The sequence below is a fragment of the Kogia breviceps genome, chromosome 1 (genome assembly GCF_026419965.1).
Source record: "Kogia breviceps isolate mKogBre1 chromosome 1, mKogBre1 haplotype 1, whole genome shotgun sequence".
Lineage (NCBI taxonomy): Eukaryota > Metazoa > Chordata > Mammalia > Artiodactyla > Physeteridae > Kogia > Kogia breviceps.
Genome location: NC_081310.1, coordinates 47,721,631 through 47,748,251, shown reverse-complemented (window position 1 = coordinate 47,748,251; position 26,621 = coordinate 47,721,631). Strand labels below are relative to the sequence as shown.

General features: G+C 46.2%; 1 protein-coding gene across 1 annotated transcript in view; it reads right to left on the bottom strand.

Annotated features, from left to right (window-relative positions):
* The window catches only part of KIAA0040 (KIAA0040 ortholog), a 33,234-nt gene extending 7,197 nt beyond the window's left edge, over positions 1–26,037 (bottom strand). The window contains exons 1-2 of the mRNA XM_059066122.2: positions 25,634–26,037; positions 10,545–10,617 (exon numbers count right to left, since the gene is read on the bottom strand). The gene's annotated coding sequence lies outside the window, so the exon portion shown is untranslated. The remainder of the gene's footprint in view (positions 1–10,544; positions 10,618–25,633) is intronic.
* Between the last annotated feature and the right edge of the window lie 584 nt (positions 26,038–26,621).

Below are 26,621 nucleotides of genomic sequence, written 5' to 3'. Positions count from 1 at the left end.
GCTGAGGGTGGTGGCATTGGGTGGGACAAGCGCCTGACTTGGGTGTTCTCCAGCGGATGTGGTGAGAGAACTGTCAGGCAGAGGGACATGAGGACTGTCTCTGGGCTGTGCTCTGCTCTTCTTCTTCTAGCCCTAGTCTCCTCTCTGGTATCCAACTCTGCTATATTCCTAAAATAGGAATCCCATCCAACAGGCTCTACCTGACTCTCACCATCTCTCCTGAGGGTTTAAAACATCTTTTTCAGCCCCAGGCCTCTCCACTCTGCCTGCCCAAACCTTGTCCCAGCTCCCCAAACCACCCTGCAGTCCTTGCAAAATCCCTGTGGCTACAATATCACACACTTCAGAAACCAAGGCTCTCTGGCAGCTAGGGCACAGGTGGAACCTCGGTCAGCAGTTATTAACTCTGCTGCTCTGGATATATATTTTCTTGATGTTTCTCACCTTGCTAACCTGGCATGCTCAGATGCCCTCTAATAGATGTAAGTACTGTTTTGTACAAAAATTGTCAGATTATAGAAAATAATCTGCTAGTGGAATATTACGCTTATAACTTAAAACCTAACTTAAAAAGGCATGATGAAATAGATGTCTGTATTTCCCCCAATTTAATTAATTGCTTCAAGTAACTAGTCCAAATACAAAATTGGAAACTTTTTTTTCCCCCCAGAGTATGCATACATGGTGTGGAACTAGATATTGAGTATTAGAAGAAAATAGATAGTATTTTCCCTCAGAATCAATGTTATAATTATGGTTGCAATTTTGAACAAAAGCACAAATAGGTCATCAGTACAGAAACGATTAAGGTACCATGGTTATTAAAAATAATAAAATGATGCTTTGTCATGTAGACATTCTGAATTGGAAGAATCCAGAGATGGGTCATCTGGTTGGGTTCCCTCACTTTATTGATAAGGAATCTGGGACCAAAAGAAGCTGTGACTTTCTGGAGGTCACACAGTTGACAACTGGTGGATTCAGGGCCAGAACCAATGTCTTCTGACTCCCAGCACCCCTCCTGCCAGGTTTCCCCTGCAGAAGTCCATACAGGTAACTACTGAGGCAGCACTAGGCAAGATGCCCACCACGTCCTCATCCTGGGCTCAGGCTAGTCCATGCCTCTCAGCCCCCTGACACCTCTGGAGCTGTGTGACTGAGTTCTGGCCAAAGGAACATGGGCCTGGCTCCTGAAATCCCCCCCAAGGGCCTCCATGTTCTCTCTCTGTTTGCTCACTGGCTGGCCAGATGCAAAGGGCCCAGGGGAGGACGCCAGGGCCTCTGGGACAGCAGAGATGGAAGATATTCCTGAATGATTGCTAGCAGAGCACCTCACTGACCACAGTGAACAGTGAAATGAATGAGAAAGAAACCTTTGTTGGGGGAAGCCACTGAGATTTAAGCAGCTCGATAACAAAACAACAAACAACCCAATCCAAAAATGGGCAGAAGACCTAAATGGACATTTCTCCAAAGAAGTTATACAGATTGCCAACAAACACATGAAAGAATGCTCAACGTCAGTAATCATTAGAGAAATGCAAATCAAAACTACAATGAGATATCATCTCACACCAGTCAGAATGGCCATCATCAAAAAATCTACAAACAGTAAATGCTGGAGAGGGTGTGGAGAAAAGGGAACCCTCTTGCACTGTTGGTGGGAATGTAAATTGATACAGCCACTATGGAGAACAGTATGGAGGTTCCTTAAAAAACTACAAATAGAACTGCCATACAACCCAGCAATCCCACTACTGGGTATGTACCCTGAGCAAACCAATAATTCAAAAAGAGTCATGTACCAATATGTTCATTGCAGCTCTGTTTACAATAGCCAGGACATGGAAACAACCTAAGTGTCCATCAACAGATGAATGGCTAAAGAAGATGTGGCACATATATACAATGGAATATTACTCAGCCATAAAAAGAAACGAAATTGAGTTATTTGTAGTGAGGTGGATGGACCTGGAGTCTGTCATACAGAATGAAGTAAGTCAGAAGGAGAAAAACAAACACCGTATGCTAACACATATATATGGAATCTAAGAAAAAAAAAATGTCATGAAGAACCTAGGGGTAAGACGGGAATAAAACACAGACCTACTAGAGAATGGCCTTGAGGATATGGGGAGCGGGAAGGGTAAGCTGTGACGAAGTGAGAGAGTGGCATGGACATATATACACTACCAAATGTAAAATAGATAGCTAGTGGGAAGCAGCCGCATGGCACAGGGAGATCAGCCTGGTGGTTTGTGACCACCTAGAGGGGTGGGATAGGGAGGGTGGGAGGGAGGGAGACACAAGAGGGAAGAGATATGGGAACATATGTATATGTATAACTGATTCACTTTGTTGTAAAGCAGAAACTAACACACCATTGTAAAGCAATTATACGCCAATAAAGATGTTAAAAAAAAAAAAAGGATTACTCGCTCTAGCAATTAGCCCATCCTACCTCATACAAGGGACAAAAAGCTAACTTGGCAGTGATCATAACAAATCTGTGATACATTTAACAACTCTTCTGTGGTGCAGCTTTGATCCAAGAGGGGTTTAGCTAAGTGCTTCAGAGTGCCGGTTCCGGGACCAAATATCCTGGGTTCGAATCCTGATGCTGTTCCTCACTAAGTCTATCACATTGGGCAGGTTACTTAAACCCGGGGCTCACTTTCCTCATTTGTAAAATGGAGCTGATAATAGTAGGCTGTTGTGCAAACTAAATGAGTCAGTAGATGGAGAGCCTCTTGGAGCCACGCCTGGCCATACATGTGTGCCCTTATTATTTGACCCAAAGGAATAGGCTGGCCAAAGTAACACCCTCGACTTCTTAGCTAATGATGATTTTGTTTGCCTTTTTAGAATTTGGGATGGTTCTGGAGTCATGACTGATTCTTTAGGTCTCCTTTAAAACGCATTTTTTTTTCTCCTTTCTCTATAGTTTTCCTGTAGTAAGGAGACTCTTACTACACTCATCATTCTTTTTCAAAGCAACCATTTCAGAATTAAAACATGTACAGGCATCACTCAGAAGCAGCACTATCAGGGTGTGGGTACGGCCTTTTCACCCGCCGTGGATCTCATATCACTGGGCAGAGTGGGACATGAGCCTCCATCCTTCCCCCACACCAAACTGTCTTTTTGTTCCTTCCCTCTCTCCCTTCTTTCCTTCTGCCAATGCATTTAATGAGCTCCTATTATGTGTCAGTTCCTTCCCAGGCACTGCATCTATAGTCACGAATGATGCGGATATGGTAAAGCTACTTACTTTCCGCAGGGAGAAGGCAGATAGTAAACAGGTGCACAAACAAAGAAGCCAAGATATGCTGTTGGTGCTATAAAGCAAACAGTCGGCATGGCCTCTGAGGAGGTGACTTTGAACTGAGGTTCGGAGGATGACCGGGGTCCGGTTGTGTGCAGGTGGCAGGAACAGCAGGGTGAAGGTCCGGAGTGGGAAAGAGCTTGGCATAATCTAGGAGAGAGCTGGAGCCCAAAGGTGCCGAAGGTGAAGCAGGGTTCAAGCCAGGCAGCTCTGGTGGCATGAGTATAGCGGACAGAAGGTGGAGAAGCAGAGAAAGGGTCCCGAGGAGCACAGGCACCCTCCTCTTCACCCTCGTTGTTATCGCATTTGTCCAAGCCCTCAGACTGGTCTCTCGTTTTCCTTCCTTCACTTCATCTTCTAAAATCCAAATGGGGTCATGCTCCCCCCGCTCAGCCTGTCCTTGGCTCTTCGTCACTTGCATGATCATCGCAACTCCTTAGCAAGGGGGCACAAATCGCTCGTGAGCTGTTGGTCTCTGCTCTCACCCTAGCCTCGTCTCCCACCACCACTCTTATTGCCACGTTTCTTCAAATTCTCCCGAGCATCCTGCTCTCTCACACTGCCATTCTTTGGCACGTGCTGTTCCACCTGCCTGGAATGTCTTCTCACCTCTTCCCTTGGTCCGTTCACAGGGAAACTCCTTGTCCTTCCAGCCTCCTCTGGGAGGTCTTCTGTGACTGTCAGTCCTTTGCCTGCAGACCTCCCTGAATCCATTTCTTTCTCTTCTGAGCTCTCATGGAGCCAATAACCTACCATCACAGCCCTTGTTGACTATATTGTAATTATTTGTTTTCTTTGAAAAATTAAAAGAATACAGAAAAGCACAAAGAATCATATATATGTATATATATATGATATATTTCTATGTTCCTAACCCCTACCTCAAAATATGACCTTAGTTGGACACAGGATTTTTGCAGATGTAATTAGTTAAAATGAGGTCATACTGGAGTAAAGTGGGTCCATAATCCAATATGGCTGGTTTCCTTATGAAAAGGGGAAATCTGGACATAGAGGTAGACTTGCACAGAGGGAAGGCAATGAAGGGGCATTTAGAGAAGATGGCTGTTGACAAGCCAAGGAGAGCGGCCTGGAACAGATCCTTCCTTCACAGCTTTCAGAAGGAAAGCTGTTGGTTCAGAAGGAACCAACCCCGCCAACACCTTGATTTCAGATTTCTAGCCTCCAGAGCTGTGAGGCAATACATTTCTGTTGTTTAAGCCACCCAGCCTGCAGTACTTTGTCACGGTAGCCCCAGGAGACTCATGTACCCCTCTTGCTTCACACCACTCCCGCCCCTCAGCTGGTCTCATCCCTTCTATCTCCAGAATATATCCCGCATCAATCCACTTCTGTCCATTTCAAGGCTAGGTCACCATCACCCCTCACCTGAATTACTACACAGCTTCCTAACCAGTCTCTCTGGTTCTACTCTTCCCTCTTTATAGCCTCTTCTCCCCACACGAGTCTCCCCTGCCCTACCCCCACTAGGCCCTTGCCTGTCTTATTCTGTGTAGATGCTCAGAGTCGGGAATGTCCCTGAATGAATGAATGAAGTCATGCTGGTTAACCCAAGGGTCCTAAAAGAAAAGAGATCTTGAAAAAAAAAAAGTAAATTGGTCAACCGAGGTCATTGGAGAGAGAACAGGGGCAATGAAAGGCATAGAAAAGAGGCCATCAGTCACATCTGTGGCCAGACTTTGATGACAATTATCCACCATTTAGCCCACCATCCAGACGGATCTTCCAGCCAAGTAACTCATTTAAGGAGGAAATAATGATCAAGAAACTCCCATATCACTGAAAGCAGAAGGGAGTGGGGAGTGTGCTTTATCAGCTCCTAAATAATCATCTACCTTCCTTTTGCTCAGTTACAGAGAGCTTATTGTGGCGGGGACTTTCTGATGACAAGGGATCCTTTCCTAATTACTATATGCTCTATTTCAGGTTCAGCAGAAAGAAAATTAAAAAGCTCCGTTTCACTCCAGGTTCAAATGAGTCAATCTTTCAATCAGTCAAGTATTAATTAAGCTATGCTAGGAAATACAGAGGAGGAAAATGACACCTTCTCTCTACTCAAAGATGATGTGAGGAAAATAATTAGAGAATAATTTAAGAACAATGAAAGGAGTTTAAAAGGTTTTTCATCCAGGCTTCCTTTGACTTTCTGTTATGGATGGCCTAAAATCTCTAGCCACTTTATTCTCCTTTACTCTTTCTCCTGCCCTCTTCCCCCTCTCTTCTTCATTCTCTTCCCTAATTACATTGTCTCCAAAGGGTCCATGTCATAGACTCTGACAATAATTAGTTGCTTTCAGTCACTGTTAGGATTAAACACTAAAATCGTGTTTCTCCGATACTCTGAAAATTCCAGCTGTGCTAAATGTGATCAAATGCAATACCCCCAGCCTGTTAGCAAGTTACAGACTTCCTCATGTTTATGTCCCTAAATCATCATGATAACTTCCTGATTTTTCTCCTAAACCAGAAAACATGCACCAAGAGTTTTGCCTCCTTGGGGATATATGTATACATATAGCTGATTCACTTTGTTATAAAGCAGAAACTAACACACTCCATTAAAGATGTTTAAAAAAATGATGTAGTAAGATGAAAAAAAAAACATAAAGTTATCCCTCCAAAAAAAAAAAAAAAAGAGGGCTTCCCTGGTGGTGCAGTGGTTGAGAGTCCGCCTGCCGATGCGGGGGACACGGGTTCGTGCCCTGGTCCGGGAAGATCCCACATGCCGTGGAGCGGCCAGGCCCATAAGCCATGGCCGCAGAGCCTGCGCGTCCGGAGCCTGTGCTCCGCAGCGGGAGAGGCCACAACAGTGAGAAGCCCACATACCACACACACACACACACACACACACACACACATTTCCCTCCTTTGCTAACACTGGCGTGGAGTCTGGGCAACATCCACTTAAGCACTTTGAGTTTAGTTTTCTCTTATGTAAACAGAGATATGAACACACTTCTCAGAGGGCGAGGTGTTTTTTCCACTGTGCTGCATAATTTTATTCTTTCTTCCCAGAACAGTGTCTGGCAGGAAGTGGGCTGGCAATAAGTATTTGTTGAATGGATGAGTGAATGAATGAACGTGTGTGAGTGAATGACGTGTGTAAAGATAATGTGTGTAAAGCATGTAGGCTAAGTACATTTCACACAGTGGGGGCCTTCAAATTGCCTTGAAAACCACATAGCACCCTATTTGTTATTATACTACTTATATTGTGTGAAAGGCAAAAGCATCCATTCATTACAGAATTCATAAGCAGAGTCTGATCAATTTTTCTGCGAACCGGTGGGAGTGAGTCAGCCAACCCTAGGAATCAGGGCAGACCCATTTGCCTTTCCCCTGCTTTCTTGCTAATTTTATTTCCATTCATTCTCAGCTGCTGCCCCTCTTTCAGCCCTCCTGACCTCCAGGATCTAGTTTCTTAGGGATGCCTTGTTCTGTCCATCACTATCAACTTTCTCCTCTTCATTTCAGTTAGAATGCTCACTTGTTTTCCTTTGACTGGCCTCTTTTGACATAGATACCTCAGGAGGCCAAAGCCTCAAAAACAGAGGCTTGGCATAATGTCTTATCACCTTTCACGGGAACAGGGAATGACCTATTGAATCCAAAAGCTACCATTTGTTGTGTTCTTACTACGTGCGCAACTCTGCATGTGTAATCAAGGCTCTACAGACATTGCCTCCTTCAGCAACTCAGGAGGTGGGTCTTTTAATCCCCCATTATACAGATGAGGAAACCGAGCCTATCAGAGACTAAGAAATTTGCCCAAGGCCATAGAGCTACTAAAGTGCAAAAGACCCTGCTGTAACTGCTATGCTCTAGAGCTGCCATTCTCCGGACGGACTGACGCTGAGGACCTCTCTCTTCTAGGACAAAGGGGTATTCACCAATCATTCATCTGTCAAGCATTTGAAAGCCTGCCACGTGTGCCACACCCTATGGATACACTCTTGATGGACTAAAACACCTTCTGTGACCTCAAGGAGCTCACATTTTAATAGGACCAAAAATACAAGAAGAGAAGGGCAATATGTTATGTATGACAGTGGGTGCTGGGGACCCAAAGGCATAAAACTCCTTAGACTACTCGCTGGCAGCCCAGGAGCTATATCCAACCCATAGGCACTTCTATTTTACCTTTTTTTTCCTCCTCTTATTTCATATAAAATTCTCAGTCTTCAGCGAGTCCTAAAATTTGGTCACACTAACCTCCCACATAGCTATAATCTGCTGGAGCTTTAGAAGGACCGATGTTCCCCCAACCTGTACCCCAGTCCCCACCCTGCCGGCTTCACCCAGTCCTGACACCTACCTGGTCCCTGGAGGCATATTAAGCCTGTAGCCCCTGGACCACACCCTCCCTCCAGAATAGGGACGACATTACCTATTCTTTGTGCTGTCATCCATGAAGGGGAGAACCATGCAAGGGGCTTGAGAAAGAGATGAGGACAAAAGACAAAAGGCAAGACTTACTTTCCAGTTGTCACCTCCAGTTTAATGGATTGATCCTGGTCTCTGGCTAATTAGACAAATAATAAGGATGAGGGATGTTTGCAAGAGGAATTAATACATATCATAATGTCCCAAGCAGAATACAAAAGGCTGGCAGAAGGGTACAGTGGAAAGAGTATCAAGAGGACCCAGTTCTAGTCCTGTGTCCTCCAAGCCTCTGACCTTGGGCACATCAGTTAAGCTTCCTGAGCCCTTTTCTCATCTGAGAAGTGAGGCTATTAGCCATCTCAGATATCTCTCAAGATTGTTGTGAAGAACAGACAAGACCTGTGAGAAAACATCGAGAAGGGAAAATTGCAATCTAAATGCAAGCAGTGGCATATTAGAGGATTGCTTTAAAGCTGAATTACAGCTAAAATTAGAACCCTGACTTCTCTTACCAATGCAGCCCTCTGCTCTCTCTGACCCACTGCCACCATCCCCACCTCTACCCACCCCAGGTCCTTTATGAAACATACTCATTAAGGACTACATTTTCAATTTGGAAAGTTCACGGGCACACACTCTGACACCACTCAGGCTTGTGTTTGCCGTCTGTATATATCCAGTCTGACCACATCCTGGTATTAGTGCTAATAAAACTTGTAGCCATGGTTATAGTGACATACCTGGGTTATACTGTTCTTATTTTCGCCCTTTGAAACTATTTGGTAAAAGATTTTAGAGCCAATTTTCGCAGGTGTGGTAAAGCACTGAGGCAAGTTTTATTTTTGGAAAGTGTGAGTTGAGGCTCTGAGGTCATCTTCAAGTTAGAAGCAGTTGGGGAGGGCTGGTGACTTCTCTGGTCCCCAAATAAAGGGGACACTTTGTGGCTGACTCCAATAACTGATGTTTAAGTCTTCCAATGTCATATCTGCTTAGAAGGAAGGTGTGTTTTTTTAAAAAACAAGAACATGACCAAGCACTTGTGTGGTTCAGGGTCTCCCACAGGTGGTAATTTAAAAATAGACTCAATTTAAAGGTGCATCATTCTCTTTAATATTAGAGAATAGAACTGAGAATTTGGCAAACTTTGCAGTGATAACCAAATGACTGACTTATTTTCCTCGGTGGTGGTGGGGGAGAGGTTTATGGGCTGGAATAGTTGAAAACTAATGGGGTGGCAAAAATACAATTATACAACTCAAAAACAATACAGATACGGTTTTACTTTCTTTTCCATTTCCTCCCTTCATTTAATGTTAACAAAAGCTCAGGGCAATTAAAAGCCAAAAGCTACCTTACTGCAATATTGAGGCTTAAAATGTAAAGGCTAAATCATGGAGTGAGCAGAAATATTCTCATTCCAATCATAACTCACCCCTGCGGAATGCACAGTGTGGAATATTTCAGGATCATCAGACTTCGGGTCACAGTCTCCATCCAGAGGGCGGATAGTACAGAGTTGATGTTGCTGGAGAATGAACCTTCACTTTCTGAGTGTATGCGTTTACATCTGTATCCCTAACGTTGCATGTAGATGTGTTTTTTTTTTTTTTTTTTAAAGTTTTGATAAATAACTGTTGGTGAATGCAGAGGACATATATGAGTGTGCTTAAATATTTATCGAGCCCCCACTCAGGCAAGTAGCACCCCCTTTTTTGCCTCAGTACCCTATTTCTCTGATACAGATGATATTTGCCCAGTCTCATCAAATGCAGCTTTAGGTGATTCTGTGCAAATAGACTGTTACCTGTAAGACCCTGTTCTAGAGAAATTCTGCAACTGCCACTGGCTTCACCTCATCCCTGATGCCCTCAACTTGCCTGCATTTGCCCCCAAATATCTTATCTTCCTCTCCACCCCTGAAATGACCTTCCCAAAGGAGGCTGCAGGTATTGCCCGTGAGTGATTAGGGAGTATGGATGGAAGAAACTGCTGGGGACTGTGGGCTAGGGGAGTTCCCCATAGATACCAAAGTGTACACACGTGTGTGTGTGCACGCACGCGCGCGCACACACACACACACACACACACACACACACACACTCGCTCTTCCCTCAGCCCCACCCCATCACTCCTCCCCATCCACCACCCCTGCTCCATTCTTGCCTGGAGGCCTCAAAGTTTTATGGAAGACTCTCTGGAAAGCACATGGGGCCACTGGGAGGTGGGGGGATGGTGGGAAAGGCCAGGGAATTCTGATCTTGTCTCCCAGCTCTCTATGTGTGGCCTCAGGCCTGGACCACCTGCAGGCTCTGTACCAGCCTTAAGTTTTATCTTTCCTTAGCAGCCCAGAATGTGTGTGTGTGTATACATATATACATATATATATATATGTACACACACACACACACACACACATATACACATATATATTGTTATCAGACCAACCCTCAAAGTATCAGGGTCTTGAAGAAATAGGACATTGGGTGGGAACACTTTGATAGAGCAAAACGGTCAGGTTGTATGGTCCTGCCCCTGCTAGGTGGAAGGCAGGAGAGAGTCCTAGAGATGGGATTTGGCTTGGAGCAGCCAGAGAAGGGGCTTGGAGTGCCCTGAGAGGGGCAGGCAGCTCTGCTTCTCAGTGGACAGCCTATAGAGCTCCAGCCCTCCAGTTCTGGCTTTGACATGTATCTGGTTTTATTTGTTTACATGCTTGTAGATTTTCATGAGCTGAATTCTTGGCTAAAATATAGCCTGGAGTGCAGGGGAAGTTCATAGTGGTGTGAGAAGCCAGTTCTAATTCTCACCCGTGACTTACTCAGTATGCGTCCTCGAGAAGGTCACTCAGTTACTTTGGGCCTCAGCTTCTTCATCTCCAAAATGGGGGAAATCTGGGAAGAGACACAAGAAAGTGACAGATAGCATGCTTGCCTCTACGGAAGGGCATCGGGGACAGGGCTGGGAGGGGGTTGGCTTTCCTCTCAGTCCTTTGGTACAGTTCTGAAGGTCTGACTGTATGCAGGTACTTTCCAAAGTCAACAACCAACTGGAAGTGACTACCTGCCCGGCAGGGAGGGTCCTTGTATCAAAGCAACAGTGCATGTGAATGTGCTCCTAGGCTGTTAGGAACTGTACAAAATTGAGAGTCATAGTTGGTATTATTCCAGGTAGATGTAGGGACATGGCAACAAACAACACTCCTCAATTCTGCCAGGTAGTCACAGTGGCCTGAAATTCTTAGAAAATTGGCTCCCACGCTGGGAGGTCTTCCTACCTCCAACCCAGAATGGATGGATGGACCCCACCCTTACCCCACCCCAACCTTCGAGGCTCTTGCACCTGGCTCTGCAGCGGTTCTGGGCAACCTGGATCCTCCATGTGCCCAAATGACTCCAGATTTCCAAGGGCTAGCCCAGCATGTCCACCCTGCCAGGCAAGTTCTGATAAGCACATTCCATCGTTTGCCAGGAGGCAGTGGGGCCGTGCTGCTTTGTGCGAGAGCAGATGGGGCAGAACCTGCATAAGTGGCTGCCCTCTGATTGACCCCCGGGAGCAGGGGTGGGGACATTTGTATAGAACACGTGAGAGCCTCCCTTAGGTTGTTTACTGGGTCACTATAATAAAAATAATGCTGCAAGCATACTGTTCTTTATACATGAAGAGGCTAATAGTACTAATAGCAATGATGTGCATCAATGAAATATGCCATTCCAATTATTTTTCCGGAGTTGCTTATGGATTTCATTTCAAGAAATGTTAGTTAATAACTATCTGCTGTGTGATCAACATGGTGCTGAGGGTAAAAAAGACGTTTATGATCTGGTTCCCATCCTCGGAGAGTTTCTTAATGAAACTTAGAACATGGTAAGTCCTGAGAGGCGACAGTGCAGTTCCCCGAATCTCCAGGCCTCAGGTTCCCCATCTCAGATGGGAAGATAATAATTCCACTGACTCCACCCACCATCCAGTGTTGTTGTAAAAGTCAAATAATATATACATGAGATTCTTTATGGACTGATAATGCTCTTTACAGTTTAATTTTCAAAAATAATACAAGCAATTAAAGGCTAAGGTAAATATCAGGAAGTGCCAAAATCATGCACGGTTAGAAAGGAGAGGGATCAATGTTGGCTTAGGTGTTTTTTGTTTTTTTCTTTAATTTATTTTTTATTTTAATTTACTTTTGGCTGTGTTGGGTCTTCGTTGCTGCGTGCAGGCTTTCTCTAGTTGTGGAGAGCGGGGGCTACTCTTCGTTGCGTTGTGCGGGCTTCTCATTGCAGTGGTTTCTCTTGTTGCGGAGCACAGGTTCTAGGCGCACGGGCTTCAGTAGTAGTGGCTCGCAGGTTCAGTAGTTGTGGCTCGCAGGCTCTAGAGCTCAGGCTCAGTAGTTGTGGCACACGGGCTTGGTTGCTCCGCGGCACGTGGGATCTTCCTGGACCAGGGCTCGAACCCCTGTCTCCTGCTTGGCAGGCGGATTCTTACCACTGCGCCACCAGGGAAGCCTGGTTTTAAGGGAGAGGCCACCTGGAGGAGATGGAGGTTGGGTGGGGCCCCTGTGCTGGGTGTTATCACATGGAGGGTTGGACATTTGGGTGGGAGAAGGGAATCTGGGCTGAGCTGGTTAGGATGGGAAAGCAAGAGTAGAGGTCCAGAGGCCAGCACATACAGAGTTTGGGACTGGGAAGGCAATGAAGAAACCTCCTGAGGAAGAGTGGAAAATGAGGTGGTACCGGCAGGGCTGGTGAGATTTCAGGGGGCTGGGAAGGCTCAACATAGGTTTGGTGTACAGTAATGGGCCCCAGGGAAGCCCTGAAAGTTGATGAGCAGAAGACAGGTAGCAGCGTCAGTGTTTCAGAGGCTACATTCTCTTACGTGATCCCTCTTGTAATTCGAAGTATGCCTTGGCCAGAGCAGGATTAAGCCCCACCCTGGGCTCATGGCCAGTCTGCCCTAACTAGCGAGGCTCAGTAATCACAAATATTACAATTAAAAACAAACCCTTTTATTAATAGCGTACTTTCTCCCTTAGACAAAATCGGATTATGAACTGAAATGACATATCACCAAACCAATCAGAAGGAAACTGCTATTTATCTCCTGATCCCTTGGGAAGGGAGGAGGGGCGGGGGGGGGGGGGGGCGGACCCTGATGCAATCACTTCTCCAGTCTGAATGGGCTTGTGTTTATTTATGATTGGGGAAAGTCCTAGCAAAGACCCTGCACTTAATTACTCGTTTTAATTTTTTAACAGCTTCTGCAAACATTTCTTCATTAAATCCACTGTAATGTGAGGAGAGAAGGGATTTCAATTTGCCCTATTTCACAGGTGAATAAAGAACAGAAATGGGTGTTCAAAATTTGTTTAAAATTGCAAAGCTGGTCAGTGGCCAAGGGCAGACTGGGTTCTAGTTTTCCCGTTTCCCAGAGTGATAGTCTCCTTACTCCACTAACTCCTAAAAAGCAGCAAGAGAGGAGCAAACAATGGCAACAAGTCACTTTTTCCGTTTACAAAACCTTCCATTTCTCAGACTCCCTGAGATTTGTGGTCCCTCCTGCTTTAGAGCCTCATGCAAGCTTCTTTATCTGAAACCCCCAACTCTCTCCCAATCCCACCCCAACCAATACCCCCCACTCTCCTGGTCTCTATGCATTTAGTCTCTGCTGAAATATCATCCTCCTTGGAAAACCTTCTGTGACCTCATTATGTTTAGAGCCCCTGTCCTGTGCCCCATCACTGTCCCTATACTATTACCATAGCCCTCAACCCACTTTAGTTCATTTTATTTAATCCTCTTTCTTCCATTCTAGACAGAATCTATTCCCAGTAGGGCATCCAGGGACCTGTTTTGTTATTGGAAAGTATTTGCTGAATTAATGAATGACCATATTTATAGACAAGGAAACTGAGGTTCACTGGAATTAAATGAGTTGCCCAAGGTCTCACAGCTGATCATGGAAGATGTGGTGGTTCTACCCCTAAATATCCAGTGCTCATTCCACTCTGCTACCCCGGTTTCTGGGTTCTCACCCAGCATTGTGGCCAGATAGAAGATACTCAGGAAAAGAAAAAAATCTACCAATTGGAATTTCAGTATTCTGGGTTTGGAGAATTCATTCAGCTTGGGCTCAGAGTGTGCTCAGATGCCAGATATTCTGGGGCATTCCAGACTGCAAGCACACTCTGCAGGCCTCTTTTGGTGACTGGCTACTTTTGAATCTCCAGTGAGGCTTTCAGTGCCAAGAAACAGAGATGACAGCAGTGAGACCTGACTTCCAAAGATCACTGGCCTCAAATGGATATGGGCCTTTGCCTCACGGGGTGCCATATTGAATATTATGATTATATCACTTGAAAGTGAGGTTATTGCCACTCTGGAAAGCCCCAGTTGGCTGTGTTCCTAACATATTTTGGTGTCATGAATTGATATCATTCCATTTGGTAATTTTCAGATGCCAAGCCGACTGAGTAGAGTACGTGTGTGTAGCATTCAGCGTCTCACTGTCTCACTGTTATTACTGCAAAAAGCTCTCCCTGTTTTTTTTCCAGAGGGAGGAACTCTTTGCTGGCTTTTTTCTTCCTTCCCTGAACCTGGGTTATTGACACAATTGAGTCCAAGGAGGCCAGGAACCGCCCTCTCCCCTCTCTGCAGCACAGCAGCACACAATTCAATTCAGTGCACATTAGTTGAGAACCTATTATGTGCACAAGGAACTTCTCTCTTTTCTAGGGCTCTCCCAGCTAATGCTGCCTAACAAGATGTAGAAACCTGCCAACAACCTGGGTAAGGGATTCCAAGCTGAAGTAAAGATGTAGACTGTGAAGTCAAGGAATTTATTTTTTGTTTGGGAAATGGATGAGCACAGGGGAACTATGAAGCATGACTATTTAAGTGTCCCAGGGGAAATGCCAACAAATGGTTATGGGAACAGCACAGAGGAAGCTGTTAATTCCAATGAGGAATCTAGGCAAGGCTTCAAGGAGGGTGTGATTTGAGTTGGCACCTGCGGGAGGAATGTAATGATTAAATGCAGTGAGGATGAGAAAGAAGAGATTCCAGACTGCTCAAGAAAGCACAGCTGGCTCAGAGAAAGAATCCAATCAAGGTGGCCTAGGCACCAGGCCAAGATCTGGGGACTTTGAATCTCCCATTGTTACCATGGCAACAAGCAGCTCACTCCTGCTCGGCCCTCTCCCAGCCAGCTGCTCTAATCCATGACATTCCAGTGGCCTGAGGAGAAGGGCTGCTACTGGGAGACCTTCTCTCCCTGCTTACCTTCTTACTTATTATGACTTGAATGTTCAAGGACAGGGCAGGGAGTAACTGATGATACGCTGGGCCAAGGACCTTCAGGGGATGTTTTTCATGTTTAACCATGAAAGCAGATTATTGTGTAAGAAAATTTGAGTGGATAGTGAGTTTCGTGCCTCCTTCCCTCTCAACTCCAAACACGCTTTATTCCTTTGTATGTTCTTAAATTTGGTGATAATCCTGAATTCAAATCTGGGGCCACAAGGGTAACCAAAGCCGGTTCCAGTTGGCACAAGTTCATAAGGATCTCTCTCTCTTTCTCTCTCATACACACACACACACACACACACACACACACACGTAGCCTACCCATGTAATAATACTGGTAACATTTAGCCCAAGGTTGGTAGAAACCAAATGAGATTTTTGTGCAAGAAGGGCAAACCTAGACCACAGGTTGCAAGCTGGAAGCCCCTGAGGTGGATGTGACCAGTGAAGAGAGGTTGTTTGAACCACAGCTTCCAGCACAGCCGGTCCTGCCCGTATTCCCGCACCGCCTGTGTTACTCTTTCAGGCGGATCAGCTTGGGTCAAAGGTTGCCCCTCTTGCATTCACTAGCTGTCTGACCTTGGAAAGTCCCTTTACCCCTCTGTGCCTCAGTTTCCTCAACTATAAAAGAAGAATCAGAAGAGATTCTATGTCATTGAATTGTTATGGAAATCAGATGAGTTAAATCATCTCTATCATGTCGTTAAAGCAGCACATGGCACAGAGTAAGTGTTCCATAAATGTTAGCTTTATCTGTCAGGCCTCGTGGGTGTTGAGCTTCTGAGCCCTGCTATGATCCAGCGGTGGGGAGTTCAAGGATGCAGAAGGGACCACAGTGATTGATGACTGCTGTGTGTAGCATGGCAAGACGCTTTGGTTATTTCAGGCAGAGTCAGTGAGGAATGCTCTGGCCTGTAGAACTGCAGCAGAGATTGACCTGTGTACCGTACTGCCCCCACCAGATAGGGTAAGAGAAAGGAAAATTTAGTGGCCTGGGGCTTTTCCTGCAACCATGGGTTACACAGAGATCATCATGGTTGAACATTTCTGTCCCTCTCTCCTACATTACCTCCTTGACAATGGGTGAAAGATACTGTTGGATACTTGTGTTGTCTTACTATTGTATTCTTATGGTACAGATGCTGTTCATGTCTGCTTTCCCACTTGACTATAGACTGTTTGAGAGTTCTTTCCTCTAGTAATCCCCCATGCCTAGTTCATGGTTGGCACATAGGAGATGCTCAATAAATGCTTGTCCATTTGATTAGTGAACTGACTGAATGGTTATGTGATGGAAAAGACCCAGAGTTGAGAGTGCCTTTGTGAGGCTGTATATTACTTCCTGCAGGCCCTGGTGCCCACATTTTCATTCCTCGGAGACTGAGTCCTCATATCTCCACAAGCTTTGCACTGGCCTCTGCAGGACCAGGTCACGGGTGCTATTACAGGGTGGAGTTACAGCAGTGGATGGGGACCAGGACTGGGGCCTGTGCAGAACAAGAAGGGCTTGCTTTCACAGTTGGGGTAGGAACCCAAAGCAGCAGCTGATGGCTTAGGTAAGTTGGTCAGAGCCTGGGGAGCCACCTGAGCAGGGATGAAGCAGGTGTCAGGGATGCTGAGAGTCACACCATACCAGAGCCTGGGTGGTGGGTGAAGAGAGGGTGGCGCCAGCAAGCAGAGATGCCAGGACAGGCGCTAATCCCAGGGGGGAGGCTGTTTCTTCCACCTCTGGATGAGGGGGCAGGACTACCGCTAAGGGCTAGCAGGTTCCTAGGCATAGGAAGTAGGCCTCTGCAGGTGGGATCTGTGCCTGTTTTTGTTTTTTAAATTCCCAACAGCCTCCAGTATCGTGTCTGGCACACACAAAGACATTTAAGAAATGTGTATGAAAAAAATGCAGCCAGAGCCACGCTGGGACAGCTCCTGCCTTCTAAAGCAAGGCCAGCAGGGCTCCTATGAGTTTTTACAGTTCTCCTTTTGTAGAGAGGTGCTGAACGTGAACCAGTCTCACTGAAAACCCCTGAGAAAGAGGAGTGAGAATTATCAACTGGGGAGAGTCTAGACCTTCTGTGAGCCTACTGATTCTTGTCCCTGCTGGTGAGGTGAATTGCCCCAGATACCAGATAGCTATGAGCTAGGAGTCTTGAAGTAACAACACAACCTTGAGATGAAATGGAGAATGTACAGTTTGGTAAAGTGGTTTAGCAGTTCATTCCAGTTCTGCTTCAGGATCCCAGGCACCTCTGCAGAGTCCTCACCTGGGTGTGGGGAGATGTCTTCACAGTCCCCCTGTCTTCCCACCCTTCTTCCCCTGTCTTCTCATGTACGCGAGCCTGTTCAGATGTAGAGAGAACAACAGAAGCCCTTCTAGGCTTTTTCTAATTTCCTTCTCCTCGTGCCTGGGCCACAGCTTTTTTGAGAAAGCATATGAGTTGAGTTCCAGGCGTTGGAGTTCCGTAACAGTGTGACAGGGGCTGGAAGTTCCATCTGCAGAAGCACACGTGTTTATTAACCTGTGTTTAATGAGCAGCTACTGTGTGCCAGACACTGGGCATTAGGAATGATGAGGTGGTGTTGCCAAAGGGAGGATGGGGGAGGGTCAAGCCTAACCAAGGGCCACAAAGGCTTATTTATTTATAAATGAAATAACAACTTTGACTTAGATTTTGTCTCCTCTGGTAAGTGTGTCACCTAGAGCTGGGCTAAGTGTACTTCCTCCCTGTTGTGACACCTATCATAACATTGATGACACTGTATTATAATTGTCTCTTTATCCATCCATCCACCAAAGTAGACTGTAAGTTCCCAAGATATTGAACAGCTTCTGATTCATCATTGGTGGCAGTTGCAGAATTTCTTTGTAGGAGAGGCTTACAGATAATACTCTGGAGCCAGAAGAAGAGAACTTTGCTCTTGGTAGAAACCTTAGTTTTCCTCTTCTGTAAAATAGGTATCATAGTTGAACTGTCATGAGGGTTAAGTGAGAAGTATGTGACTTTCTTAATGCAGTGCCCGGCATACATAAGGTCCTCCATAAATGTTGCTGGTGTTATCTGTTGCTTACTACTCAGCTACACCAAGAAGGATTTAGAGTTTACCCAAATATTATCTATCTCAAGCATCCAAATAACTCTGCATCTATAGGACCACAAGAAGCCAGGTTTAATATCTTTCCTTAAAGCATAAGATTAAAGGCAACAAATAAGGGACCAGGTGTGGGAAAGCATGCCACTTAATATGCTCTTTATCCTCAAGAAAGGAAAATGAATTTATAAATATGTTGATTAAAATGTGGGAAAAGAGGGCTTCCCTGGTGGCGCAGTGGTTGAGAGTCCGCCTGCTGATGCAGGAGACACGGGTTCGTGCCCCGGTCCGGGAAGATCCCACATGCCGTGGAGCAGCTGGGCCCGTGAGCCATGGCCGCTGAGCCTGCGCGTCCGGAGCCTGTGCTCTGCAACGGGAGAGGCCACAACAGTGAGAGGCCCATGTACCACAAAAATTAAAAAAAAAAATTAAAAAAAAAATGTGGGAAAAGAGAAAACAGTTTGGTCGTTCCTCAAAAAGTTAAACATAGAGTTACCCTATGATCCAGCAATTCCACTGCTGGGTATCTACCCAAAACAATTGAAAATAGGTACTCAAACAAATCCTTGTACCTGCATGTTCACAGCAGCACTATTCACAGTAGCCGAAAGGTAGAAACAACCCAAGTGTCTATCGACAGATGAATAGGTAAACAAATGATGGTACATACACACAATGGAATATTATTCAGCCATGAAAAAGCACGAAGCACCAATAAATGCTAAAACATGAATGAACCTTGAAAACATTATGCGAAATGAAAGAAGCCAGACACAAAAGGGCATACATTTCCATTTATAAGAAATATCAGAATAGATAAATCCATAAATGCAGATTGGTAGATGCCACGGGCTTGGAAGAGAGAGAAATAGGAGGTAACTGCTTAATGGGCATGGGGGTTTATTTTGCAATGATGAAAGTATTTTGGAAGTAGATAGAGGTGGTGGTTCTACAGCATCATGAATGTACTAAATGCCACTGAACTTTTCACAGTAAAATGGTTAATTTTATGTAACGTGAATTTCACCTCAATAAAAAAAGTGGGAGGAAATAACACAAAATTTCTTGAAAGCTGATTGATGGTTAAATGGAAAAGAATGGTGTATTTTCCATTATTAATGGTTTGAGAAATATAACGTCACTTATAACGACTTATGACGACTTATAATGTCGTCATTATCTTTTTAGTGTGTATTTATTCATTCACTCCAATACCAAATGTTGAATGACCACATACCTCAGTGGTTGAAGTATTCCTTATTGAAGGAATAATATTTTTTAAACCACTGAAGACTTATTCCTGGAAAATGTGAGTCAGGACCATCAGACCTTCTTCCCTGTGTGTCACATGCTCTGTGACTGTATCCCTTCTTGTCCCAGACAGGGAGGGGGGAATGCAGTATCTCTGTCTGGAAATGAGATATTCTTTCCACAACCAGCCGTGGAAACCTGTGCCATCCATCCATTGAAAACACAGTAAAAATCAGCTCTTTCCTCAGAGGGGTCAATAATGTCTTCATGAAAAACTACAAAGAACACAGTAGTTGGAAATCAGCAAGTGTCCTAAGGCACCTGGTGCATCATTGCTTTTTTCCTGAACCAGAGAAGGCTTTGGGCCAAAAATCCCACAGGGCAGGGTCTGAGTTTCCAATTTGGAAACCAGGAGAGCTCTGAGCAAGCAGGTCATGTCTGGGTGGTGTGTGCTGTGCCAATGTGCTCCCTTCTCCCAGGGGAGGTCTCATTATGGGATGGGGTGGGTCACCCACGTAATGAGTCTGGAGGTTTTAATCTAGGCCATGGCCAGGTTGCACTGGCAACTGCTACTCAGCCGACTGTGGGCCTTGGGCAGGGACAGGGGGATGTTTCAGGTCAGGAATGGAAGGAGGAGTGAGGGAGGGGAGGGTGGGAGCCATCAGTCACTGACAAGAAAGGAGTTTGACAGATGGGGTAGGTCTGCAGGGCTGGCCCTGAGAGTGGAGTGTTCTCTTCCAGCCTTGCTGCTTCTCCCCAGCATGATGTTGAGTCAACCACAGTGATGTGCTCGTAAGGCAACCTGGTGGGTTGCTGGGAGGCAGCAGTGGCTGTCATTTTTGTGTGCCTCAAATTCTTAGCACCACTATTCAGCAAATAGCTATGGAGAGCCTAGTGTGCACACTGCAGATTCATGGGAGCAAGAAAAGCTGGATGGACATTTGTTTGCTCCCGGTCCCTGATCACTGGGAAGGTCACTTTGACCCCAGTGTTAGTTCCTGGGTGATTTCGGGCCCGTGTGCCTGAGTGGCTCTCTGGAACGTCAGGCTACGGTGGGACTTTTACAGCAGAAGGGCTTTTGGAAGCCGGCACCTTGTCCCATTGGTGGAGCTGCATAGGAACCTAAGATTGTAAACCTAGAAAGGACACAGCCTCAGGATCTTCCTTGGGTTGGAGTGGGAAAAGCAGGCTCCGGACTCGCATGCAGCTTTTCTCTTCTCTTATTTAAGGTGGCCGCGGTCACACCTCATTTAGGGTTAAGACCCAGCATGTGCACGGTGTGCCATTCTGTTCCCATTAACAGTAAAGCTAATTGAATGTCCCAGTTTCCCCTGCCTCTTTCTCCGTCCCCAACCCCCAGCCTCCATACACATCTCTAAACCTGTGTACCCCTAACTTTTCCTTCTCAGGACAATTTGAAGACTAAAAGAACTGTAACATACAACTATCCTTATTGCTATTACATTTTTTCCCCCTTCTCTTCAGCCAGTTTTCTCTTATGACTTGCTTGGAAAACGAAAAGAAATTGCTGATGGGCTGTCCGGCTTGAAATTAGGATTGTATCTGAGGAGGATAAAAGTCTACTGAGAAACATCCTAACAGGAAGGAGTTATAGACAGTTAAGAGCAAGGGCAAGTCTGCAATGACTTACAAACACAATCTTCGATTTTGACGAAGGAACACGGCTATGATTCGGTTTTCCTTCATTTCTTAGCAACAAATTCCATGGAGCAGTTTGCTTACAGACGTGGGAAGAAGTCTCTTCCCAGGTCCAGGATTTGGTTCGGACACTGCCATAGCCCCTTGGGAGCTGCCCTAAGAAAGGAATCTTGTGTTTGTGTGAAGTTTGTTTTGGAACTCAGCTACCCTTGCCCGGTCTCCACTAAGGGGCCACTGACGTCCCCAGGTGGTGCTCTGTTCAGATGGCTCGGGCTGATGTGGGAGAAATGTCAGAAACCTGAGCTAGTTGATGGCCCTGGGGATTGCCCATCCAAAAATTTGCTGTAGATTTTCCTTTTGCTGCTTGGAGAGGGAAAGTCTGTCTGTCACGGTTTTATCTCTTACTGTGCCTGTGATGAGTCTCACGAGCTCCTGTGATTCGCTTAGAGCCTTTCTCATCGAATGGTCAGTTGAATATCATATTTGATGTGTAATGCTGCCGCACCCACTGGTCTGGAAACAGTCTTCATGATAAGTTTCATGAAACACTAAACAGGCTTTGGTTCATTAAGGCAACCGACGCTGTTTTCCTTCTTGAGGGATCTCTGGGAATTCTTGAGAACAGTTTAAGGATTGACATCAAGGAAACAGAAGGGATGGGTGTGGTATAGAGATTGTTTTAAAGGAGGAGATCTGCCCACATCTCCTGAAGGTCTGCTCCGGGTTATCCCCAGAGACCACTCGGGGAAGATTCAGCCTTCAAGTAGAATCTTCTCGCTTTTCCTCTCTGCCAGCACTTGAGTGCCTGCGTGTGTCCCTGTGTGTGAGGCACCGAAGGTCCAGGTGATAGAAAGTCCAGAGAGTGTTTGCTATTCCTGAACTTGGATTCTGGTCCCTCCATTAACCAGCTGTTGACCTGGGCACACACTTCCCTCCCTGAACCTTGGTTTGCTCATCTGTGGAGTGAGGGGAGGGGCTGGCTCATCTCTAAAGTGTCTTTCCATCTGAAGTCTCTGAGTCTGTGGTTATTTCCTTTTCTTTATTCAACAACCAGCCCCTACAGGGAGTCTGTTTACTTGAAAGTTTGGATGTTGGCATAAAACTTGAGCTTCACTGGGTTGGAATATGTCAGGTTTCTCTGGCTGGGAGAAGACACAGAGACATCTAAGCCATCAAAAGATGCTCAGATTCAGGGCCACTACTGGTTCAACTCGCACATTGGTGAGGATTAGGAAAAAAGTGTCCCCTCTGGGTGGACTTGGCTGCAAAGGGGGTGGGTCTGTGGCTTAGCAAGTGGAATCCTGACTGCTTTCAGCCCCACGTGCTCCCAGGAGCCCTTGTGCACCGCGCAACCTGCATATGCTTTAGGAGAGCATTTATTTCTTTGATCTCTGACCACGTTAGGTAAGGAGTAAAAAGAGAAGTGGCCAGAATAGATGCATGTCATTGCTCTGATGGAAGGAGACTTTTATAATTACTGCCTTAAAATATTTCATGCAGTTAAAAAGCTGCGAGTCTGGGCCTAAGACGCTGCCCAGAGCCTGCACCTACACAGTCCATCTGATTTGGTAGCTTCAAGAGGAAAGACTAGTACTACTAATAAAAACCCCTTACATTTTTATAGAACCTTACAATTTATGTGGCCCATTAAATGTACTTTCTTTTTCAATTTGATTCTGATTCTGACTGTTGCCCTGGTGAGATATAATTATCTCCATTTTAAATATAAGGGAAATGAAGCTGAGAGATTCAAAGACTTGTTCAAGGGCAGCTAGTAAGTGGTCAAGGCAAGAATTGAACCCATGTCTGTCTAGTTCCAAGTTCAAGGTTTTTTTTCTTCTACACCAGGACACATAAGATCCTGATCTGGGCATTGGCAGCCAGACCTAAAGGACCACTCTATAGCAGTTTAGAATTAGTCTGAGAAAGTTGTCCTTCTTGTTTTAGTGAAGGTAGGACTCTCCCACACAGGTGCCATGACTAGACTTGGGGTATGAGTTCCAGAGATGTCTCTGCAGATTTTACAATTCAACTAAAGTATTCATTTCTCACATGGGGGAGTGATTCTTGGGGATTTACTTGTTCGGTTAAATGCATCTGTACCACCTGTGTGCCATTTTAGGGTTCTCGCCAACATTTTAGGTATCACCGTGCAAGGCATCTGGGGAAAACCTTGGGAGTCTAGAGAGAGTCATCTGGAAGTCACTGTGTAGTATGAAAATAATACCTGTAGGCCATTACTGACAAATCCAAGACTCTTGAGGGTCCAGCGGTCTCACTGACAGTGTAATCAGGCCTCTTTAGCTTCCTTCGACGCTGCTTTTTTGTACAGCATCTGAGATAGTTACGTTGGAGCAGCCTCCGCCTCTCCCTGGGCTCCAGACCTGTGTGCCCACTGCCTCCCATATATCTTCACCTGGACATCCCCTGAGTACATCCAACTTAAATGTGTCTAAAGTGTTCATCGTTTGCTTCAAAAATCTGCTTCCCAAGCCCACTTCTCCCCTAGTTCATGTGGTTTCCATTACAAGCATCATGGTGCATCTCCCCATCCCCAGCACAACACCTTATAATCCTCTGTTCCACTCATTCCTCCTTTGCCACGTTCACTTGGTCACCAGGTACCTTTGACTCTACTTCCTAAACACTGCTAAAGTCCATGCCCTTTTCTCAGTTCCTTCTGCCATTATCTTAGCTGAGGTCTTCTTTATCCCTCTTCTTTATCTCTCCAAGTCAGCCTCCATCTGGCCATCAGTTCTCTCACCAAACCCAAATCTGACCATACTGTTTCCCTGTTTAAAAAATGACTTCCCACTGCTACAGGAAAGAGCTCACCATTCTTGGTACAGCAGTGTAATCCCCATTACTTGCAATTCCCCCAGCCTGCCATTGATTTTGCAGATGCTCTTTCCTCTGTCTGGAATACCCTTTTCCTGGGAATGCCTCATCATTTTCAAAACCTGCTCATCCGTCATTTCTGCAGATAATTCCTGGGAGATATATTCACTCCCTCCTTTGGATTGTTTTAGTGTCCCGTAGCTATTGCTATGATGATGTGTATTATTCTGAACTGTAGTTTGTTTCTCTGTCTCATTTACCAGATTTCATGTCCTCAAATGCAGAAACTGTATCATGATAATTGGACTCCAAGGCCCCGGCATACTGCCTGGCACACAGCGGGTACAGTAACTGTTGAACGAATGGATGGGATGGATGTACATCCCTGTTTGATGAAATCAGTGACTCTGCTTGTTGAGTGTTCATTACTCTCTTGGGGTTAGTTTTCAGGGAAGAGGACAGAAAAGATCCTTTCTTTATTCCACAGGCTAAATATTAACAAAGTTTGAAGGCTGGAGAAACATTTGTTTTGCAATACATTTCTTTCCTAAAATTGTATCTGGGGTGGGGATGGGGAGCCAGAATTTCAGATGAAATGAAGGACTTGATCAGATTTTTTAATACAGCTGCCTCCCCAGCCCAGCACAGGTGGAAAGGTAGACACATCACACCAGGAGGTTGATGGTGACGTCCTTGCTGAATCCTATAGGCGGAACTTGCAAACCATTTGTACAGGGGTTAGGAACAACCTAGCATCAATGCTGTCTTCCAGTCCTGTTCCATATAACTCAAGCTCTCCTGTTATCCAACAGGACTTCAGAATGAGGGTCCCTTCAAATTAGCTGCAGGTTCTTATGAACTTCAGCTGAGTGAATGAAATGCAACAGCTTTGGAAGGAAAGTGCTTCTCAGATGCTCAAGTGTACCACCCTTCCTCATTCAACAGAGTCTGTGGAGCAGTCCTGCAAGGCAGCTAGCATGTGGGCTGCCAATGTTCTCTAAGAAATTAGGGCAGTGCCTGTCTGCTTCAGTTTCCCTTTCGGTTAGGCAGGACTGGTGTTCCCACTAGCTAATGTCCATAACTTAACTCTACTATAATTTATTCCTGTGAAACTCTTCAAAATACTAGGGAAACAGGTCTCATTGTGTCCTCCATTTCACCTTCATGGGTGGGGTGAGGGACTAGGAGTGGGACTGTTGAGAGAGGTGAAGAAGTTAGCAAGCAGTCTGTGTCAAGGCAGATCCCCCCAGAGGCTCGGGGAGGAACAGACAGGTTCCCATTCCAGCCCTGGCTCCAGGCCATATTTTCGCGGTGTCCAGTTTCTTAGACCCCCTTGAAAATTTGGTTTCACCTAGGATAATTTAGAAACCTCTGAACCTGGGGTGATTTTTGGAGGGTCTCAGGTCTTGACTTTTTTGTTAGCAAACTGAATGTCCCTCTGTCCCTTTCAAGCCGCTCCTGCCGGGAGCTGTTGTCAACGGGAGGAGAACTCCACCCGAAACCCCACTAGGAACCCATGTGGACTCAGCCCAGAAGCAGAAGTAAGGCTGCCAAGAATCCTCGCAAAGCGGGGGAACACTGGAAGTGAAGTTGCGAAGGGGCAAGAGGCTGTTTGGAAACAATCCTTAAATTTCACTTATCTAGGGGGCTAGTCTCAATCTTCTAAAGAAAGGAGGGAGCGGGAAGCCCCTTTGCAAAGGGAGGGCAGCTCAAAAAGTGTTTTAAAACACACACACACACACACACACAACCACCACAAAAAAATCTTGAGACTCACCCTTGAGTCCACTGGAGGCCTTCCTGCAGGCGTGGTTGCTCGGGGGTCCGCCGGGTGCTGCCTGTGCACCAGCGATAGGGCGCAGGGGCGAGGTCCTGGTGTCTCGTTGGAAGCCCCTGCGGGTCCCGCGCGGGCCAGGCCCAGGTGAAGGGTCAGCGGGGGCCGCCCCGCGCTGCGCGTACCTGCCTCCGGCTGCGAGAAAGGCGCCCTCTGTGTTCCCTGCCCTCCCGCTGGCCGACGCCTCGCATTTTTGAGGTTTCACTCCAACTCCGTCCTGCCCCTGATGTCAGAGGCTTGCCTTCCTGAATCAGACTCGCTCCTTCTCCCGTTCCCGGGGCTCGGCCCAAACTCTCCACCCCGGTGCCCTTGGACTTGGGCGCACACGGCCGGCCCAGACTCGCCCTCCCTCCCACCCCGACTTCCCGCCAGTTACCCCCTCCCTGCCCCGCCCTTAAGTGTCGGTGCCCTGTTGATCCCGGAACACGCCTCCTGCAGGACACAGCCTCTCAGGAGCCTGCGGAACCAGTCGCAGTCGCTTTCACGGAGGCACCAAAGTTCCCAGGGATCTGAGACCTAATTCGGGGAAAAGTGGGCTTAAGTGAAAATAGCCCAGCCCTTCCTAATGGAGCAGCCTTCTTGGAAAGGGGGTGGGAGGTGTTGGAGAGGGAGGCCATGGGGCAGATTGGGTGAAGGCTCCAGTGCCTTATCTGGACAAAGGACGTGATGGGCTCCCCTGGTCAGCACGGTGTGTTTGGTGGGGTGCACGCAACACCTTGGAGAAGCCTCTGCACTGCTCACCAAAGGCAATAAGAAACAGTGTGCTCCAGCAGGAGCTGTCAGAAGCAGAGATGGAGGGGAAAACTGCCTTCACAAAGTTTTGAGGTGCTTCCCCTCTCATCCTCAGTTGCCCTCTACCCACTTTTTATTCAGAGCTGGTGGGTCTGGAGTCCAGCACCTGGAAAGCTAGGAAATGAAAGAGCTGCACCAG